Raw genomic sequence first — 7,290 nt, forward strand, 5'->3', positions numbered from 1 at the left:
GAGGGGGCTCAGGAAACACCAGCAGGAGCGAGATTAAAATCAACCACATTGCTTGAATGACATTTCCTTCTGTAGTCCCTTCCTGCCTCTTTCTCAGACACGTTTCTCATTTACTCCAGCCATTTGAAAATAAAACAGAAAAAAATAGTTGCTCCCTCACAGCTCCATAACTAATCTCAGATTGGCCTAATTTTCAGGCTTGTTTGGTTTGAGTTTTTCCCCTAGTCCCAGCTCTGACCTAAACCTGCTGCTGTTCGTGCTGCTGCTCCAGTGCAGTCCAGGGACTGGAGCTCCCTCCCTCTTTTCCCTGCAGTTTTAAAAATCTTGATGCCACTGTCTTGGCAATGTTTGCTTGAAGCAGAAAACCCAGACTTTGTTTTGATTAGAAATAGGACCATCAGGACATTCCCATTACTGGATTAATATTTCTCCTTTGATGACCTAAAGACCCGATGTCATTATGAGCAGCCTAGCAAAGCTGTGCTCGCAGTAGTCATTCGAATTTAAAATAGTCCAGGAGGCATTTTATTTGCAAATTGTGGGGAGAGAATGAGTAGACACTCCAACACATACGAGCTCCGTGTTATGACATTGTGAAGAGAAACACGAATCTTCATCGTCTCATTCTGGGAAATTGTTTTGCCTGGTTGGTTTTCCAAAACCCCTATGTGGCGAGTTATGAATTCTCATCACATTTGACCTGGAGGCTGCTGTTATCAAAATGTTCACTTCCCTGCTCAAGTTAAAAGGACTGCAGAACCAAATGTTAAAAATAAATCCCAGCCATTGAATAGATTACCCTGCTGAGTGGGTTGCTTTTCTGGATGCAGCAGACGGCATGCTGGCTTGATGGCCCATCTTGTAAAGATATTTCTTTTCTCAGGGCAATTTCAGTATTTCAAGTGCAGGATGAAAATGGGTGGGAGACTACAAGAGAGATTACTATGAACGGCAGTGCACTACAGTACTATTACTGCCGTGTGATGATTCCTCCAAGACACGTGCAGCAAGAAGATACAGCAGGATTTTTCAGTGAATGCCACCAAACAGAGTAAATCGACGTGCCAGGGTGTTGGTAGCCCTGCACACCCCCTACATGTCACAGCCTGACCCTACAAATGCTGGGGACCCTGCAGCAGCAACCTGGGCATCCGTCAGAATTCAAGAGAGACTTCGATTCTCTTGTCTATCCCCAAAACTGTGGCTTTCCTTTGAGAACCAGTGGGTTTTGCATTTGGGTCTGTACCCATCCAGCTGAGTGACTGTCCCTATTTCTCCTGGCAGGAAATAACCCCAAGGCAGTCCATGTTTGTAACACACAGAGCATCCCTTGAACCTACATGGGCTTATTTTCATGTCTTTACAGAATCTACTTGAGTAAATTACAGCTAGAATCAAGTTAGTGCACGTGTGTGCACTTCAAAGCCAACTTCCTTACGGATTTAACACCAGGCACATTTGGAAACCTCTTTCAAATGGAAAACCTGTCGAAGAATATATCACATTCGTTGCAGACTGTAATTAAGCAGCCGTTCCCACCTCCAGCAATGCATACAAACGAAGGGGCTTCTTACTGCACAGCTTCTCATCTGCTTTCTGATTCTACAACCTGACATGCTTAGAGATAAAACAAAACTCACCTCTTGGCTGCAAAAAGCTGACAAAGCGTGTAGCCTGTCGGGAAGCAAAGCCAAGCTGAACCACACTGGAAGGTATCCACAGCCGCTGGTAAGCCCTTTGCCTGTGCCAGAGGAGCTGCACTGCCTCTCCACAATCTTCTGCCCTGCTAGGGCTTGAAGCAGCCTCACGGCTTGCTCTCCACCAGCTCTGGTGTTTGTATTCTTGGTGCACTGCGATAAGGCTGAGCAAGGAGCTAGGGCTGTGTTTTCAAAGGTGCAGGAACACAGGAACAGGCAGTGCAAGGTGCTTTGGGCAGCCAAACATGAGCCCCACCACTTGCAAGAGATGGGTGGGACTGAGCAAAGTGGGTGCCAAAAGGTAGACTGATTGCATTTTTTGGGGGCGGTTTGCAGTGTATTAAGCCTTTTCTTTTTGTATTAAAACCATGCTTATGGAGGCTACTTTACTGGTCTTTGCTATATAGCAAAGAACAACTTCGCTGGAATGGCACTGATGCTCTGAATACTTCCAAGGAAGGCAAAGACAGGGTCTCTTACACGTCCCAAATAACATGACACATCCTGAACTGGCTGCCTGACAAACTCAGATGCCTGACCAGCTTCCCATTAGAGACCAGGCAGGTGGGGAGGTTTGCTGATCCATCGGAGCTCCTTCTTGTCCCCACAGCCTGTTTCCAGAAGGATGCCTTGAGGGATACAGGAGCACCACCAGGTACCTTCAGGATTGGGATGACCCTCCTCAGGTTGGAAGGATACCCCAGAGTTTTCTTGGCCCTGGGGTCTAAGGAGTATGAACTTCAGTTGCCATCCTGTGCCGGGACCGCAGAATTTGTAAGGGAGAAGTGGAGCCATTCTGTCAAAGAGAACTCCCCAGCACATCCATCCTGGCAGTGTTCAAGGCCAGGCTGGATGGGGCTTGGAGCAACCTGGTCTAGTGGAATGTGTCCCAGCCCATGGCAGGGGGTTCAGACTAGATGATGTCTAAGGTCTCTTCCAACCCAAAGCATTCTGTGGATCTCCTGCAACCCTGACCAGTGCTGAAACAGCACCACTCAGCCCATGCTGGGAGAGCAGAACATCCTGCTAGGATGCAACCCCTGGCTCCCAGTTACCCACAACAGTCAGGCTCTTTGCAGCTTCCCACCCTCTCTTTTTCTCTTCTTCTCCTGATTTTTGGCCAGGTTATATATTTAGATTACCAGCAGGGCTGGAAGCTTTGTCCAGCCAACACGTGCTGTTAGACCCACATGTTGTGCACATGCAAGCATGGCAAAACCAAGTGGCCACTCAGGAAACCACTGTTCTCCACCAACAGCAACCACATAGTGCTTATAAGCCACCAGAAAGCACTCAGCTCATCCCCTCCACAGCTTGTAGGGCAGCAAAAAGCCAGCCTGCCTGCTCTCAAAAGCTAGGTGCTGAAAATGGCAGAGTGTGCCCATTTGGTCCTGGCCACCTTGGGGGCACCCCACCTCGCCCCGCTGCAGGGTGCAGAAGGCTTGCCACTGGCTTTGTTTGCGTTCTGTGTACGTGTTTCCTGCTGTGGAGAGCTGGCGGAGGATGCAAGAGCAGCTTTGCCACAACCAGGCAGAGCAAACAGTCCCCATGGAAAGCCATTGAGATAATGAGGGCTTAATCAGCAAATAGCGCCCTGGGTGAAAATACTAGGAGGGTTCCATAGACATTCCTTGGGCAATGACGCAGGTGGGAAGCCCCTATGCCCTGGCACACCTCCCTGTGAGTAACCCTCTCCTTTGGCAAACACTTGCTGAGATTCATCATTCTCATTCTGACCTGCGAGAAAATAGGATGGCCAGTATCCAACTCCAAAGCTGGGAGCTCCTTTGGGGATGAACATATCCATGCATCCATCCATCTGTCCATCCATCCATCCATCCACCCACGCCTTCCCAACGCACAGGCATTATATCTGCTGAGTCTAGAGAATGCTTTAATACAGGGGTGTGTATGGGAGCAAATGGCCGCTGTTATTAACAGTTTCAGCCCACATTTTATCTTGCACAACATGAAAGCACCCCCTTCCTGCACCAGCTCCCCCCATTGCCTTGATGTGTTGCAGAGACTCTGGTCCTGTAGTTAGGAGGAGAATTATCTATGCAACCCACTCCTGCTTAAGGGGATGGTGTAAAGTTAAAACCTGGAGCAGCCTGTATCACCAGCATATAACAGAGATGATGAAACTGCGAGCCAGAATGGTCAGGCTTAATGTGCAGCAGAAAGTGAACATGAATCCAGGCTGCCCACAGCCCTGACTGCTAGGTGGGAGCATTTGGGAAAGCACTTTAAGGTAGAAATGTGGTTATTTATCTTAGGGGATTCTTCTATCTACCTCTGCACCTCTACAGGCAGAGCCCCAGGATTTGGCTGGTTTCTGATCTCCTACATGAGTATCTGTGCCTCAGAAACGTGCTTTTGGTGGCTGGACTCATCCTGTCTCTTAATATGCCAGATGAACTGAGGCAAACCTCTTTGTCCCTTCTCAGCCCCTCCCCTGGCTGCCATGAGGTGTCAGCTTCTCACCTGGACTGTGCCCCATTCTTCTCCATGGCGCGATGGGCCAGATACCACTGCCATGGCCGTGCCTGTGTCCTGCCAACTCAGCATGTGAGTTTGGGTCCCTGAAAGCCTGCTGGAAAGGCAGCAGCAAGACAACAGGCATGTTCAAACACACCAGTGAACTTGGTCTGCATGGAGCTGGGGTATGAACTGGTGGATGGGGCACTGCCAGATTTCTTGGGCTGAGACCACTGCATGCTTCACACCCCCACCAAAAAAAAATTGAATATAGGGAATAGCCAAAATCCTGGTGATGCTCTGCATTGCCCTCTACAGGAGCTTGTTTTCTGCTTTGCTGCATGGGGAGACTAGATAAATGGGAGTCTGCCGGCAGAACCTGTGCCTGGAACGTCACGGGAGGCTCGCCATAGTTATAAAGGAGGTGTTGCATTAGCTTTGACCCGTGGTCTGCCTGCTCAGGTCTGGTTCACATGCAAAGCTGGTCCCTTCTAATGGCACATTCAGTGCAGATATTCACTGTTTTGCCTAATGCTTTGCAGCACAGACAGTGCTCATTGGCACAGCCTGGCTTCCTACTCTAGAGTCCACCCAAGCCTTCATCTTCTCCATAGCAGAGACCCTGTGGTGATTTCTCTTTATCCTGAATAACCTTAGAGACAGCAATCCTACAAAATCACCCTTGCTCCACTCAGAGATGAGGTTCTTTTTATTCCTGAGCTTGGGAATTTTCTCCATGAAAGGATGAACATCTTTTGTTCTGCTCTGGAGATCTCAAAAAATGAAGGTGCATTGATGTAGCTACTCAAGGATGCTCCAGCAATGGCTGAGCACTGCTCTCCATGAGTCCAGCCAGATGTTCCTCTAGATTTGGCCCCAGTAACATTCAAAAGGATGATTTCTCACCTGTTCAGAAGAGAAGTCAGCGTCTTAAGGCAAACATTCCATGCAGGCACTGGCATTCCCCTAGAAGCATAACACATTATATTTCCAGACATAGTCTCAACATAAAGCAGCTTATTAAATAATATTCAACAGTATCTCATTTTCTAAACCTCGCCAAAGGTCTGCTCAGGTCTGTGCCTGTGACCACTGCCAAGCACAACAGTTAAATAAGCTCCTCAGGACTTATCACCTCTCACACTTCTGGTATCTCCCTTCTGAAACACAGACACGTCTTGCAAAAGAGGCAACTGATGCCATTATTTGCTGAAGTAGCTCCGAAGACTAAAAAGGAGGCTATCATATCTTCAATATGAGAGAAGTTTTATATGCTTAATTTTACTTGGTTAAGTTTTTTGCATTTTTGCAACTTCCCAGCTTGTGATAGCATCACTCCCTGCAAACACATGGGCATTGTTGTGTCCTTCCTCTGCTTTAATTTAATCAGCCTTTGCAATATTAATTTATGAATGGTCATATCAGGACTTTGGCTAACTAACTGATTTTAAGTGTTTTATGCATTGGACAGCTTTTGCTTTTTTTATGAGAGGTTGTTAACTGAAGAAGTGATATTGTTGGTACAGAATAGCGAGAGATGATTTAGTTGGGGGTGCTTCTAAATCTGCATTTACGTCATGAAGGCCCTTTGTGCTGGTGTATCAGAGTGCAAACACCATTAGACCTTGGGGGCCCCAACTGGCAAAAACACTTTCTAAAAATCTCCTCCCATTAGAAACAGCTCTGTTTCCTCTGACCAGAGCCAGTGTAAACTACCAGTTTACATGCTACAGATTATATTTCAGCCACTGAGATTCAGGCTGTGTCAATCCTGCAGTCCCTGCAAGGCAAAACCCCCCACCAAGCAGAGCCCATCAGCAATGTGCAGGTCAGGTCCTGCCTACTGCTGCAAGCCTGGTTTTGCTTGACCCCACAGAGCTCCCAGTTCCTAAAAAAGAGAAATACTGGAGAATAGTAAAATTCCAGAGAAGGAGTTGCTTTGCCTCTAAAAATAGTTGTTTTTATAACACAACAAATATTTGTAAATGCTCTGTTAGCACAGTGCCCTGAGCAGGCTGATCTGCCCCACGTTGGTCCCTGCCTTCCCCACACTCTACTCAATGGTAGACAGAGCAGCTGATGCCATACCCTGAACAATACCAGAAGGTAAACACTGCCTGCACCACAGGGTGAGCAGACATGCCCAGTCCCACTGCTGTCATTGAAAGAAAGTGGATCCAAACAGAAGTATGGCCAGGAGCTGACCGCTGAGCAGTGATGGATGCACGTCTGGAGTAAGCGCATTAGAAATCTACAGGAAAAGTCTATCAGAAAATCCTGCCTGATTTTATTACCATTTTGTGGACAGGTAGCAACAAGAGCTTTCTATATTCATGAATTCATCAGATTCATATTTCAAAAATAACAAATGTTATTATTATTATTGGAATTAAATTCTCTGCCAGGTACTGAGTGATTGTAACTATTTACTGCCTCCAGCACTGCAGCCACCTGAAGAATAATACAAGCAAATAATATTTCTGTAGTGATTGCTACAGGGTTGTGTTAGGTTTTTTTAAGTGAGAAAGGTATTAACCAGAACAACAGCAACAATCATAACAGAAATAAAGTCATTATAAGGTTGTGTATAACACTGCCAGGTTTTTTCAGGTAAATTTAGTTTGGGGCACATGACTCACACTTCTGTGAGATTTGTCTTGATTTCTTGGAGCTTTGCCTCTAATAACAGCTTCACACTTTCTGCTTGCTTTATCCTATGTACAGAGGAAGGAAAGCAAAACAAATCTCAGCAGAATGACTTCCTGATCCAAAGACTGCAAAGGGGGACGACAAAGCTGTTTGCTTCAAACCCCTTATCAACACCTCTGAGCCCATTTGTTCCCATGGCCCATGTGTGCCTCTGGCTCATGTACTTTGGAGGTGGGGCTTTCCCTGTTCATGTGCACCTTCAGTACTGCAGCTTTTATTCTCACAAGCTTGTCCATAAAATGCTGTGTATTGACAAAGAGCAGAGGAGACAAACCAACTGATCATAAATTATGCACTTGCAAGCTAAATCGAAATAACTAGTGGATAGAGTGGATGGGCTGTGATAGATGGCTTTCCTCCAGCTAGCTGACAGCCTGGAGAGTGGAAAGAAGGCAGAAGGGGCCAC

Source organism: Nestor notabilis, unplaced genomic scaffold (genome assembly GCF_000696875.1).
Source record: "Nestor notabilis isolate BGI_N333 unplaced genomic scaffold, ASM69687v1 scaffold293, whole genome shotgun sequence".
Taxonomy (NCBI): Eukaryota; Metazoa; Chordata; class Aves; order Psittaciformes; family Psittacidae; genus Nestor; species Nestor notabilis.